We start from the raw sequence: 15,502 nt of genomic DNA, 5'->3' as shown, positions 1-15,502 counted from the left end.
TCAGTCCGGAACCACACGGCTGCTACAGTCGCAGGCTCGAATCCTGCCTCGGGCATTGATATGTGTGATGTCCTTAGGTTGGTTAGGTTTAAGTAGTTCTAAGTCTAAGGGATTGATGACCTCATATGTTAAGTCTCATAATGCTTAGAACCATTTGAACCATTTGAACCATCAGATGTGACACTGCTGGGATGCAGGAATATATGGAAACATGAGGGCAGAAATACATGTCGTCAGTTTTCATATCGACCATGTCTAACTATCAAAAGGGATGTGCCCCAAGCGCATCATAGCCTCCTCACATTTGCGTCTGACATCCGAGATCAACTAACGAGCTTCATGCTACATTTGGTTTCATCCTGCACCATTGGTCGGAAACTAGCAGCGGGCAGATCAGGATATTGCCGTATCATGCGCAGACTGCCGTTAACACCACAACACAAACGGCTGCATTTGGAGTAGTGCTGTGACTGGGAAGCACAGACTATTGATGAACGGTGTCAAATCGTGTTCAGCAATGAATCAGGGTTCTGCTCTATTACTGATGACCGTGGTCGGCTAGTACTGCTGCGCCCTGCGAAGAAGTCCCATTCTTCAGTGTTCTGGAGAAGCTCAGTGGTTGTAATCCTGGCGTCAAGGTGCGGGGGGTTCAGGTCGCGGCTGATCGTGATTGAGGAAGCTATGATGGCACAACGCTGTGTCACCGACATCCTAGGTCCTCATCTGTTACTTCTCACGTGACAGTAACTTGATGCCATTTTCAATAGAACAATGCTCGTCCAAACATGGCACGTGTGTCACAGAGAACCTTGTGTGTGATATTGAGGTATTCCAGTGATCAGCAAGATCCTTACATATATATCCGATAGAACATGTGAAGGAACAGCTCGGATATCAAATTTAGACACATAAGGTACCAATAAAAGTCGTATCTGCTCCTGAAGACGACCGTCCAAAGCGGCTAGAGTATCAACAACAGAAAGCCTTCAATTAGCTCTGCATTGTCTCAAGAGTGATCTGTTTTACGTCAGAAATTTACACCCTGTAGCACCATAAAACGGCTGACTTTTAATTACCACGCAAGACGTGGTGCACGCTGATCACAATCAAAACCCAGCATTACATGTGCAATTACTCTCTGGACAAATGGGGCAAGCTAACGTCACCTCAGTGCAACCGTGGAGAAAATCGGATCATGATACATATTACTGAAGAATATTCTATCAGATCTTACTTTGGCAACCCAAAACACATGCTGTTGGTGACTGCTAAGCCGATATGTTATACTGCAACTTCACTCTTTCCGTCATTCTGGCCTCTGATGATCCAATCGAGACCAACCGACAGCCATGTCATCCTCAGACAGCGGCGTCATTTGGATGCTGCAGTCATCCACGTTGACCACTAGACTATGGATTTCTATATTGAAAGATCAGATATTAATTTCTCAACTTTTTCCTTTTTTCATATTATTATAATATTTGGGTCAAACTTTTGTGCATAATATACATCAAATAAACCATGCGATAAATAAAGTCTAACCATGTTAGCGAGTGGACCGAACATTTATTGACAGGCAGGACTCAGCACGTTATCCTGGACGGAAATTATCTACAGCCCCTTAGATAATACCTAGTGTGCTTCAGAGGGCTGAGACAGGGCAATTATTATCAGTGTTATGCATTATGGAATTGGCGGATGTGTTTAGTTAAAATCTTAAGACGTTTTGCAGATTATGTAGTTACCTATTAGGTTATTCTACACGGCAAAAATTGCACTAATACCCAGCTATATTCCCATAAAAAATCCACGTGATACAATAGCTGGTAATTAAATGTTATTATAGAGATATGCGGAGTTGTGCACATGATGTAACATAAAAACGTCGTGTCCTTTGAGTACAGAATTAATGAGTCACAAATAATATCAGTCATGTCATACAAACATCGGAGAATAACGAAGACTAGAGATATGGACTGACACGGCTACATTGTCTCTATTGTAGGTAAAGCAATTGACAAACTATAAAAAAGAGATAAGTTTATTTGGTTAAACTTAATTAGGTTTCGATACTACCGTATCTTCTTCGGAGCTACTTGATATTACCGAAAAAAAATTATGACAGAACCAACGATAATTTTTAGCTAGCAATTATGACGTAAAATAACTAAAATTCTCAGTCGGAAAATTAAACAGTTACTTACTTGGTTACATTAATTAAAACATGTTACATGTATCACGAGCTAATCAGCTCGAGTGACCATCAGTAATTACAATTAAAATGTCGATGACAACTGTGAATGAAATATGTATGGATGCTAAAAGCATAGCATCCATCTACAATGCTTACGTAATTTATCGTAGTGTGTGCCACACGTTGCGCGCTGATGCTGTAATGAAAAGCTCAGTTATGTAGTAATTATCTTTTCTGCACCGACATACCGTCGTAACAAGCATATAATAATCTATGTGGCTATTTGTATGAAACAACGTAACTGTAATGAACTATTAATTGGTAAAATTAAAATTTACAAGAACAAGTAGCAAATAGTCTTAAATGAACTAAGTGCCACATTTTTCATATTATGTAGGTACAAAAAAAAAGCTATATTACATGAAGTAATAAATTACTTGCTTCTCTAGTGAAAAATTGTGCCGGAAAATAAAGCTCTGAATACGACGCTACAGAAAATATAGCAGTGCCGTATTTTGGTAAATTGTCCTATCAAAGAGTAACTATCATCTAGTGAAACTAATGGAAAACAAAACCACTTTGTATACAAGAAAAATGACGCTTCCGAAGATGAAGTGATGTTGACAGACAGGAATCGCAGCAAGATATCTACACTGTCGCCAGTAACGGGTAAAGAAACCTCATTTCTCAATTGTAACTCTTCATTTAAAAGAAAGCCATATTTTCTTATCATGTATCTAAAAATCTTTCCTTTCTTTTCTTTCTGCAAGATCTCAATTTCTTCGACTCTTTTCGGATTATGACTCGATGTTAGCAAGTGTTCTTTGAATGTAGAATTATGCAAAGTAGTACCTTTTTCACCTAAAACGTGCTTTTATACCTAGCATTACATGTCCTTGCAGTTTTTCCAGTGTAGAATACTGAACATCCATCGCATTTTATCTCGTAAACATCTGAGCTGCATAAGGAGTCATTTCCGGTTTGGATATTATTAATTAAGTTTTCCTTTAGGCTGTTTTCAGTGGAGAATGCTAATTTAGAACCATACTTTTCAACCAACAATCGTCTAGTCCTCTGTGATATATTGCCTGTGAATGACATTGAAATGTATCTTTTTTCGCGTTTCCCGTTGCACCTCTTTTTTTTGTTTTCTTCTCAAAAATTTTATCTGCTGTATGTGGTACGTTTTAATTAAATTCATCTGTCTCTCAGTTTTTTTCTGGAGTTAAAGGTGTTGCTACTGCAAGATTTATGGCTGATGGGTAAAACGCCATCTTGTTTCATTGAGGGTACGTTGAGTCAAATAGTTCAGATGGTGTATGATCCGTACCAGTTGCATTGCGAAAAGGATCGGAACTTATTCTGTCAACTGTGAGCACGAGTTTTGTGTCCAAAAATTTTTAGTTCACAATTTACATTTTGTAACTCGCTAAAAGAAGACCATTAAATATTTTAAGCAGTTAATCAATTTCATCATTTGTCCCATTAAATACAGTCGAAATGTCATCATACGTGGAATAAAGTTGAATTCTTAAATATTGTAGGTGCGTTTTATTTCTACCTGGCTATTTGTCATGTGACATTACTAAACTTTTTAGCCGCGTCTCGATGACCGCTTACTTTCTGTTCAATGGGAAATACTTCTAAATGACAGATGGGATGGTTTTGGGTTCTTCATTATCACCAGCTATTGCTAACTTCTTTATGGAAGATTTTGAAAACACGTATTTTTGCATTTTGCTCTCTATTACCAATTTGTTTTATAGTTATGTGGACGACACGATTTTTATCTAACCTCACGGAATGGACGCAACGCATCAGTTCGTGGACCACGTTAACTCATACATCAAAACATCAGATAGAAGCAGAAACAGAAGACAAGTTGCCGTTTTTGGACGTGTTGGTGGAACTTAAAATGGATGGTTGATTAGGTCATTCCATACACAAAAATCCATCTCGGCAACGATCTTTATTTCAACGAGCGAAATTTCCAGCAGCTAGCACAAAATCATTCCGTCCTGAGTACCTTATAGTACGGAGCACATAAAATTTCACACTATGATCGCCTGGGATCTGAAGTGAAACACCGTAAGAATGTGTCCAAGAGAAACGGATACAAACAACATCAAATTAGAGCTGTATTTGCTGATAAAACGTAATTACAAAATCCATCCAGCCAATTGGGAAAAGACAAACAGGCAAATTATTTCCATTCTACAGAGCGACGCATAATACGCAAATATGGTAGTAGACTAGATTTACGATCTCCGCGAAAAATAGAGGATTTGCAACCTCGAGTGAAAGACGGCATGGATTTGAAAGTAGCTGGTGTGTGCAATGTGCCGTGTGAATGTGAGGAAAATTATGTAGGGCAGACAATCCGCACTTTAGCCGAGCGCAGCACTGAACATAGTCGGGACGTCAAATAAAGAAATCTCGAGAAATGAGCGATAGCGGAACTCAGTCTTACGGAAGCGCACAATATCACCTTTGAGAAAACGAAGGTATTGTTACAAGCATCGGCCTACCGGAATTCTGTAATAAAAGTAGTGGTAGAAATTCGCAGGTGCAATAACAACTTTAACAGAGGTGGAATTATAATCTGAGTAATGCCGCGGACGAGCACTTTCGATGAGCGCCTTGAAAGAAATACAACCAAAAATTATAGCTCTTGAGGAGACAGGTGATGCTGGGGGTGGTCTCCGTTCCCCTTTTGCCCCTCAGTCGCGGCCGGGCAGAGGAGGGGTGGGGAGCACCCACCGCGCTGCCGGACACTTGATTTGCGCATGCGAATAACGCCCTCCAGTTAACGTCACCGCCAATGGAAGTTACAACTCCAAGCACATCAGCCCGCCAATCACAAGCTTGTACGACACTATAAAGGAGGTAGATTTCGCTTCCGGCAGACAGTCATCACCCGACTAAGAGGTCTTAATCTTGGAATGCTCGAATTTGAACTGTGATTCGATGCTGTCTGAACGCTGAGAAGATTCTATACAATATTGTAAGCGTAATATAACTTTGGTTTAAGAACCTGAGTAGTGTATGTTGATGTTAAGTTATAATATTTGTTGTTATTATTTCTTGTTCAACTTGAAGCTACCTATCATCATCGTCATCGTCATCGTCTGCATTCATGGATTAGGTTCGAGGAACTTATTCCAGTTTCAGCATCTTAGCTCCATCGTTCCGTGATACGATCGACGTCCCTTTCACCTTTGGGTACGTGTTGCAAAACTTTTTCTTACATCTGCTTTGTTGCATTCTGTTTCCATGTACTTTCCGTTTCTGTTTATATGTGTCGATTTTTTCTGTAGTTGCAGTTGTTTTGATCTCATTTTAACATCTTCGTTTCTTCATCATTTAAGTGATCCGAGGAACTTCATTTCTGACGTTTGTATTCGATTTATGTCTTGCAAGCCTCAGATCCATGACGTAACAATGGCCTAGCTAGTGTTTTATAGAATGTAAGTTGCATTTCTTTAGTTGTCTTTTTGTTTAACGATTATTTTATTGTTCTACAAACACCCTGGTATTTTGCTGCTTTGCTATTTACATCTTTATCATAATCAAAAGATATTTCGCATCCAAGGTAGTTAAAATAACTTACCTGCTCGATTATTTTGTTTTGTATCACTATTTTTGATCGCACTTGCTGTTTTCGTCGGAATGCGATTATTTTTATTTTTCCTATAGATATTTTGAGATTACTATTTTGAAAAATTTCGCTTACGTTAAAAATATTTGTTTGTAATTCTTCTTCTGGAGTAGTTATTATGGCCTGATCGTCGGCATACATTAATGTTTTTATATGATGGTCATTATAACGTTAATAATTGCTCTTATCATCAGGTAGCTCGCTAGTGCCCAAAGGCTCGATATTAGCTATCGGTAACAATGAAATAAAGGTTTTACTTGGAATGAAAAACAGCATGCATAGGAAAACGACATCTTTTAAGATTCTTTCTTGTGTTCTGAAGTATGTACACTTAAATTTTTCTTACCAGTACAGCCGTGCTTTCGGTCATACTTAAAGTGAACAGTAGCGTAATCGCAGCTGTTGTAACGACTTTGAGTTTTTACTAGAGCAGCTCAGTGCATTTACTAAATCTGACGCTGAGCCAATAGCAAGACGTAATGAGTATACATACAGCGCCAAATATCGCTACGATCAGTTGAAATATAACGATGTATGTAGACAGTTCGGTGCTTAAGAGATTAATACCTATTCTGGAAACAGGTTTAGTTTCGGAATTTGAGAACTGGAACGTTCTTACGTCCTTTAGTTTATGAAGACCACTAATGAAAGAAAGATGGAAAGGTGATGAGGGTTTAACGCCCCATCAACGACGAGGTCATTACAGATGGAGCACAAACTCGGGATGGGGAAGGAAATGAGCTGTGCTCTTTCAATGGAACCATCCGTAATTTGCTTTAAGATAAGTTGTTTGTGAATACGCTTAAAAAAAATTGATTTTTTGTTTTTCATCTAAAATCGATGTTTAGAGTTTTCTGAACAAAATGGTGGTTAAAATAACTGAATTGGAGATAAGGAAGTTGTTTAAAAATGAACTTAAAGATCTCGTGGTGTTTATCCACGCCCTTGTTTCCGCTCCCCTCACCCGTTAGTGTCGTCATTAGACTCATATTCGGGAAACATGTACTATACAACCGTTTTTCAAGTTGACAGCCCTGTAAGACGATACGTTTTGCGATGTTCTTATGTCTCCCTTGTATATATATATATATATATATATATATATATATATATATATATATATATATATGGTTTTTTGGCGTTGTTTTCCTTATAATCTTTTCTGTAGTTTTATCTGCAGCTATTTTGTCATTCTCGAAAGTTATCATGCCTGTAATTTGTCTTAATGGAGAGCAGTTATCAGGTGAAGTCTAGAATTGCTAGGAATATTTCTAGGTTTAATAGGAGACAATCTTGTCGGCAGTCGATTATTTGAGAGTAACCGAAGCTGAAAAGTGGGTCCTGGAGGCAAGCGAAGACGGCGGAATATGGAGAAACAAGAAAACGAAGAAAGAAGATCAGGACCGTGTAATCTAAGAAGATTATGCAACTGGAACGCATTACGAACGACAGAGGTCAATCGTAAATCAAATACATCTTTGAATTGAATTTCCCAAAGATAAAATTTTCTGACATGTTTATTTTATGCAAGGAAAAAAATCTGTTTGAGGTAGAGGTCTGAATTTTTTTGCGATGTCGCAAGATGCTATTTGGAGGAAAGCAGACTACAGACACTAACGTACTCTCAACAGGAAGAAAAATACATACTGATTAATTACAAAAAAGTACCCTTAATTTAGATTATAAGGTGTAAATATTTCTAGAATAAAAACTTGTGGCTGAAATGACGTATTGTAGTCTACTTTTTAGACAGACATGTTGTTTTTGTGTACTTAAAGTTTCACGCTTATGAGAAGCACAGTTAGTCAGTGGATAGATTCCAAGTATGTCCCGCTATATAGAAGTGCAACCAACTGATCTTCACAAAAAATTGTTATAAATTCAACGTGAGAACTAATTTGATTAATTGTGTACCAAAATGTTCAGCAAGAAACATTCCTATTGTCCTACAATTTTCACCCCACTAGGAGGCACCAACTCACTCAGTACCACTATTCAGACAACCAATCACTTTTTATAGCGCCCAGTGTTTGCTGAAGAACCAACGTAGTTCGTCAATCTGCTAACTGAAGTTGTGCTTTCCTGTGTGGTCAGTTTCATATACGCATGCTAAGGACATTGATCTTATCGCTAAGCATACTTTTTGACAAAGCATCTCTGAATATAGGTTGCCATTTCAGTCACAATCCCTAAAAGTGGTTCTGTATCTTCATTATTTGGTTACACCTTTTTATATCGTCTTAATTACAATTTCTAAGGGTTCAAGCAAGGAACTGCAAACCTATGATCGGTGTTTGTGATAGGTAAGTCTTTATTAATAAGAAATTAACAATTTCGAGCTGACGAGAAATGTACTATATCGGAAATCGATTCACGTATAGGCACTCACTTCATTTCGAATTAATTTTCCCTTTTTCTGTATGTACAAGTTAGTATAAATACTAATATCTGCCGTTAATAAATTACAAAAATTGTAGCGCCTTTAGTTTTCTGTCTACTATTCTTATGAAAGCGGCATTGGTTTTGAAAAATAAAGAGTTAAAAGGCCGTCGAGTTGGTCGAATGTCACTATCGATAGGTCGCAGGTAGGGCGCGCCCCCGCGTCGACGCAGTGGACCCGTCCGCGCTTCCTGTTTGTGTTGGGCGAATATCGAACGGCAGGGGCAGTCGGTGTGTGCTAGCACGTGCAGTAGGCTTTTTAGCCGCTGTGCCTCCATCCAAGCTTTACGCCCCGGCACCAACGGCGAAGATATTCTTTCGCGCCGACTACGCACATACCAGGTAAATATACCGTGCCGCTCGCTGTAAATTCGTTGGCAAGTTAGCATGCAGAAGCGCGTTCATGTTAATGACAACACACGACGTTGCTCGTCGAAAACAGTTTGACTGAGAACGAATGCGGTTAACACCGTGACAACCACTAATTGTTTCCGCACATAACACAAAGTGTCGGATTCTTTCCCTCTAAAATAATGCCAAAATCTACATCTCCTCCGAATCTCAGAGTATACGCGACACTTCGTGGCTATGCGATTTTTCAAAGCAACTCTCTTGTACCGCAACCCTGCAGACACAGGTTACTGTATTTGAATGTGAAAATTGCGAAGACGCTTTCTGGGTGCTTTCCAGTCGATCAGTGGTTACGCCCACTCGAAGCGTCAATTTGTGTGTGTGTGTGTGTGTGTGTGTGTGTGTGTGTGTCTTCACTCACGTGTAAATGCGGTCTCCACCTGTTCACCATACTTCAGGTAATTTTACTCAGTTGTCAATGGTGAACACGATGCACTGCTAGATAGCACGGAATTTCAACCATATTTTATGATAAGAACTTATACTGTCATTAAAAAAAAAAGAAAGAAAAAGAGAAACTTTCGCAACGTTTGGTCTTAGGACGCTTCAGTGCAAGATTTGGAATGAAATAATACATGATTTCCCCGTATAGTTCTATGTTGTCATTATCGAGAGCGAAATTACTATTTTGCGACCATTTCAGACATTAGAATATTCCGCAAATGTGCAGTATACTTCCTCGCATAGACACCAAGTACAAACAATGATTTCTTCGAATCCTTGCAGAGAACTGCACACTGTCCATATTTTCCCCACTGTTTAGTACGCATTAGCTACAGCGTTTCATTTTTCTATAAATTGTAAGGCCAAAACATTAATTGTTGTTCGCAGTATCAAATTTCCGTGTCAGGCAGGAGTTGTAAGTACTTTGTGTCACGCAGGAGTCATAAATACTTATTTGAGCAATCTGATTTCGGGTTAACTTAATTTATGAAGTGTTATAAATGTTTTTTTCTTTCAGTTACCAGCATGATGCTGCTCTTTTAATTGTATTTCGGACCAGACATCGTTGCTAAATCCTTTCGTTCAGACTGTCTGCTGAGCCTGAATGAATTTCGGGAAGCGCTTAATCTCAATGGCGGCATGTCAGATGGCAGCACCAATGACTGTCCAGTAAATTCTCTCAACGGATCAGCTGACCTACCACTGACACAGATTGTGCCTCTCAACTACCTATACGTCGAATGTGATTAACTATACTTTATAATTCGCTCATCGATACTGAAAATGTCTGTGACGTTGCCTTGTTCCAAGATCGATTAAAATGAGTCGAGAAAATTACTGAACTTTAGCCGAAATCACGTGAGACAGTGCATATGGTATCTGCGACAGGTTTTTGGCTTTTTTTTTTCGAGCGCCGTAAATATTGATTAGTACGCTGATACGTGAACAAGCACTGGGAGGAACGCTTGTGCCTCTTTCTAGAGAAGCAGTTGTGCGGTTTGTATTAAATTGATGATGGTAGGAATAAAAAAATCCAAATGTAATTAAAAATGACAATATGTCTTTTTGATTAGGAAATATGGAACTGTAATTTAAGTATGTAACATATCATTCGAGATGGTAGAAAGCCGAACAGACTAGCTGACGATATGACACAAACTGAAATTTAATGTTAGAAGAAACATTCTGATAAAAACATCTTTTAGAACCATTATTGGTCACGAATAAGGTAGTTTAATTTCGTGAATGAAGTACTTGCTATTCCTCTAACTGAATTTTATATTTATGTAAACAGCTTTATGTGTTTTCTTACACTGTATAGTGTTTGAGGATTATGTGAAAAATTTATTTTTAAATATTTTCGGCGTGGGTGGTTATTCTTGGCTATAAAGATAAAGAATATAGTTGTTTTCTGTCAATTATAACTAACTGCTTAGTTGTTCTTTAATTGCAATTACTTTATGGAGCATTTTTAGACTGATAATGATATGTGTGTTTGGGCTCAAGTCAGCCAAGCCATTAGCACCCGCACTAAAATATTTTTGAGGCTATTGTAGTTAAAATTTGTAAAACGGAAAAGAGTGAGCAACAATTGAAACATAAAAATGCACCGTCTCCTCAAACACAAACACACACACACACTCACAAATGCAAAAGTACTGATTCATGGTTGTCCGTTAGTGATACTGAATCTATTAAAGTTTTATTAATTATTTGAGTTTCCAGATATCTCTCATAATATAGTAACACTGTAGAGATAGTTCATAGACATACAACCTTCAGCATGTTACAGATAAGTAATTGCAACATTTTTTTTTTAGTGTACCAAGTGTGTCATGTAAATACTGTAGCATTTAGTAACAGTTTCATTTTCTTAAGAAATTAGTTTACAGCTTCTATAACACATCCTAATGACGTGTTTCTGATATTGTTACCTTCTTCTTAGTTTTTCATGATGCTCCAGAAATTCATATGTTACCACTTTCCTTTTATTTTCACTTTTATTGTTGCCACTGAATTGCTTCAGCTTGATACAGGTGAAATAGTAGAATAAAAGATGGATATGCAAGGCTATCCTGGAGAATCTATGAAAGAAGATGCTAATTCCAGGAAACAAAATTCTCAGATTTGAAGCTGAGGTGAATCTGTAGTATGATAAGCGTAAAAAGCGCTTGCAGTGGAACCGGATCACGTAAGCTACGAGCATTGTGAGTTAATTGTGTCTGACAATGGGATACTTCTTAAAGGCTTTAAGTAATAAGGATGCGTAGTCACTACATACATGACGTTCCATATGGATTCTCTGAAGCAAAACCTTTGATTGATAGAAGGTTGTAATAAAAATCCGCTTCCTAAATTTGGTAAATAGTATTCTCAGAACAGAACTACAATATTAATTCATGTTAACTTAAATTTATTGAAACAATTATTTTCATGTGAGTGACTTCAACAGCCTCTAGAATCTTCGTAGGATATTCATAGCCGTAACTGATAATATACATCATTGACTGTTAGTCTTCCAAGACAACTGAAAGATAGTCAGATTCCTCGGAGCTAACAAAACGGATAAACTGAAAGAGTATGTTTAAGAAATTAAGTGAATAAATCCAGTCGCAAATCTTCTTCTTCTTCTTCTGATGGAGTTACAAAGCTGCATGGGCCTTAACCTCTTCAACAAGGTTTCTCCATTCTACCCTTTCCAGAGCGCTTCTTCAGCATTCTCTAACTCAGAGATCTTATATCTACTTCCAGATGGTCTCTCCACGGCTTTCGTGGCCTTCCTCTTTCTCTTCTCCCAGTTGGCCTCCACTCGAAAACCTTTTTAGTTGTTCGTCCACTAGCCATCCTAAGAACGTGTCCAAGCCAGACTATTCTCCTAGTTTTTATTGTTCTGACAATGTCAGTTTCTTGTATGAGGCGACCCAGCTCAGTTCGTTCTAGATCTCCAGAAACCATTTTTATCCCAAATTGCCCCATAGATCTTGAGCAGCACTAGTTAATGTCCATGTTTCCCACGTCCGTATGTTACAAGTGGGCTGATCATGACCTTATAAATTTGAAGTTTCAATTGTGTATCTAATATCCTAGAGGCCAGCAATCTCTTAAACTTGTGGAAGCATCTCTTACCACTTGGGATGCGCTGTTTTATTTCAGTTGACATGGAATTTGCCCTACTAATATTAGATCACAGGTAATATATGTTCTACGTGCTCAACATTGAAACCAGCTGCTGATAGTTTATCAACGTTATTATTTCCCTTCTTGGTGAACTTCATGTATTTCGTCTTCTTTTCATTAATAGCAATGCCTCCAGGTAGTGTGGCTTCTTTCAGATCACCTACTGTTCTCTCTAGTGAAACTCTTTTTCTACTAATAATTGCTACATCATCAGCGTACGAACATATTTGGGTTGACTTTGTGCTGACGTAACCAGATATTTGAAGCTTTGGAATGGCTGCTTCAAGAGTCAGATTAAAAAGCGTTGTACCAAGGGGATCCCCTTGTCTGTCTTCATTACTAACGCTAAACGCTGAGTTCCAGTCGTGAATAGACTTTCATTAATGCGTAAGAGCACTGATGCGCAAAGGACAGTGAATTATTAAATGGCCATACGAGATAGTATTACGGACCGTAGTGAAGTAGTAAGCGCCTTAATGCAACCTCACAAGAAACGTTACTCAAGACTCGTGGCTATCTCGAGCTGCTAAAGTGTGATCGCGGTCTAGGTCTTTGAAAGGGAAGGAAACGACTAATTGAAAGTGTCTAAGAGGTAATGAGTTATTTACTAGTCATTCAGCCACAACTCACTGTTCGTTCCCTTAGAATTGTAAAACCATACACAATGGGAAGCTTAACGCTTGCACCTTTACAACCATACCTTCGTGTTTAAACCTGTTTTGGCTTCATTGAAAGACTCCACACAAGCGCGATGAAACTAAGGCAAAATTTTGATTTCTGGAAACAGTACTCGGCACGGAAGATAATGAATGTGGAAATTAAGTGAATAATTCCAGTCGCAAATCTTCTTCTTCTTCTTCTGATGGAGTTACAAAGCTGCATGGGCCTTAACATCTTCAACAAGGTTTCTCCATTCTACCCTTTCCACTTTCAGTTCCATACTTCGTAACTAGGAGCTTTAATGCTACATTTCACCTTAGTTTATGAATACTGTAAGCTCATGGTTACAACGTGTACAAATGGTAAATCAGGTTAAACTGGCGTAGAAGTAGTTCCACCATGTTACTGATATCAGTATGCTGTATTTTCTTTTGATGACCACGAGAGGCAACCGGAAATGGACGTAAATTCCATTTAAACACTAAGTAAGCTGTACAGTTATTTGCGTTTATTTTTCTCGTGTTTCTGTCTTCAGTAATATGTCGTATTCATTTGAAAGTCTTTCTTCTCTAAGAAACATAATTTTATCGATACTTCTTTTCTTTTTTCCAGCGCACCGTGCTTCATTTTACGACATTCCATCACTGTCTATAAATTTAAGTATGCAGAATTTTATTTTATCGCAAATCGATCATTTCGTCCTTCTTTTCTTTATATTTTTAAACTTCAAATTGCACCTGATCGTTATCTAATTACGACCTAAATCAGTATCTACCAATACGTTTACCCTTCTAGCCAAACAGTAACTTCTAGATGTCAAAGAAGCACAGGTAGACTGGGTTATTTAACTCTGTTGATTTCTCCACAACCTATCAAAGTGAAAACAGCATCTATTGTGCTCCTGTCAATTATTAATGCTCGCGCTTGTGCCACTTATTTATCTCATAAATCTGGTGGAAGGTACACCACAGTTAAAATTTCCTCGTGGAAAAACTCTTCTTTATCTGGTGACGAAACGAGTGCTGCGCGCTCTAATATTTTTTGTTGGCTGAACTCCGGCCAGGACGGTTGGTGAAAAATATCAGCATGTTACAGGGTTTCTTACTCAGCTGCAATGGCACCACATGCATATGAAATTATATTTTAGGTGCTTGATTAAGATAAAAGCTTTTGAATAAAAAAATAGGATCGCATTATGCTGTTAGAATTTAAATGTTTTGTAACAACTTACATGCCATTCTAGACTCTTTTTATTTAAAAACTTGTATTCTAATTTCTGATCGCTGTTTCCCAGGAAAGATGTTCCAAAAGATGTTTGATTAAGCATTTCTCTCTCCCTTAACTATGTGTTTTAGAATGCAGCTGATAACTTGCAATAAAAATTACTTATTTTTAATTGCTCTCGTTTTCATTGCTTTTATATGTGTCACATGTCCCCAAATAGTTTCATCAGTATCATCATCTGTGTAGCTGCCATTATCATTTTTTTCCCTCAGCCCTTTACATTAAGGGCGGGTACGATTAAAGTTCAACTACTCACAGGTGTCTAGTGTGGGCTGTGATTACCTTATAGCAGCAAAACTTTGTAGATATTCTAATGCGTTAATGCGGAACCGATTAACTCTGGAAAAATTAGTTCCAATTTTGGCCACCAGGTGCAAATCTGTTGCTATGAATGAAAGAAAGACGTACAGAAATAGTTCCATGAGTAACAGATTAGGAACGGGATGTGGGCAGGAAAGGTCAAACAAGAAAGTAATAATGTTGACGTTATTATTAATTGCCGCTTACAAAGTTTGTTCAATTAGAGCACTCGAGATGTCGACGAGATGCTGTACAGCGCGAGATTTGCACCTGGTGGACAAAATTGGAAATAATTTTTTTCGGGTGTAAATCGGTTCCAAATTAACGCGTTAGAATGTCTACCAAGTTTAGCTGCCTTACGATAATTACAGTCCACACTATGAGTAGCTGCAGTTTAATTATAACCACCCAGAACCTTCTTTGAAGTCTCCCTGAAGGCAGACTCTAGATTTTTAAATGCGGTTCCTTCAGCAACATGTAGTATCTGTCGTCCAATGGAAGAAGGAAGGAAGATTTAGGTTTAACGTCCCGTCGACAGATAGGTCATTAGAAACGAAGCGCAAGATCAGATTATTTTTAAGGATGGGGAAGAAAATCGGCCGTTTCAAAGGAACCATCCCAGAGTTTTCCTGCAGCGATTACAGGAATTCACGGAAAACCTAAATTTGGATGATCGGACGCGGATTTTAACCGTCGTCCTCCTGAATGTTAGTCCAGTGTGCTCACCACTGTGCCATCTCGCTCTGTGCTCGACATTGGGATCCTTAGGGGAAAAAAAAATTGCTGTAGAGTTACCAGAGAGAAGTTTTGTAATCGCCCTCTTTCGTAAATTATGTTATCTCCCTAAGGAAAATTTTAATGAATCTCAGCCTAGTATTTTGTCTAGAAACAGATTTGTATAGTCGTTGCATCCTAGTGCATTTCGGCAGACACTC

The 15,502-nt window shown here is 38.3% G+C and overlaps 1 protein-coding gene across 2 annotated transcripts in view; it reads left to right on the top strand.

The window, feature by feature from the left end:
* The first annotated feature begins 8,496 nt into the window (after positions 1-8,496).
* Positions 8,497-15,502, top strand: part of LOC126249760 (arrestin domain-containing protein 2-like) — a 240,966-nt gene continuing 233,960 nt past the window's right edge. For both annotated transcript variants that reach the window (XM_049951450.1, XM_049951449.1), the window contains exon 1: positions 8,497-8,633. The gene's annotated coding sequence lies outside the window, so the exon portion shown is untranslated. The remainder of the gene's footprint in view (positions 8,634-15,502) is intronic.

Source organism: Schistocerca nitens, chromosome 3 (genome assembly GCF_023898315.1).
Source record: "Schistocerca nitens isolate TAMUIC-IGC-003100 chromosome 3, iqSchNite1.1, whole genome shotgun sequence".
NCBI lineage: Eukaryota > Metazoa > Arthropoda > Insecta > Orthoptera > Acrididae > Schistocerca > Schistocerca nitens.
This window is presented reverse-complemented; position numbering and strand designations above follow the sequence as displayed.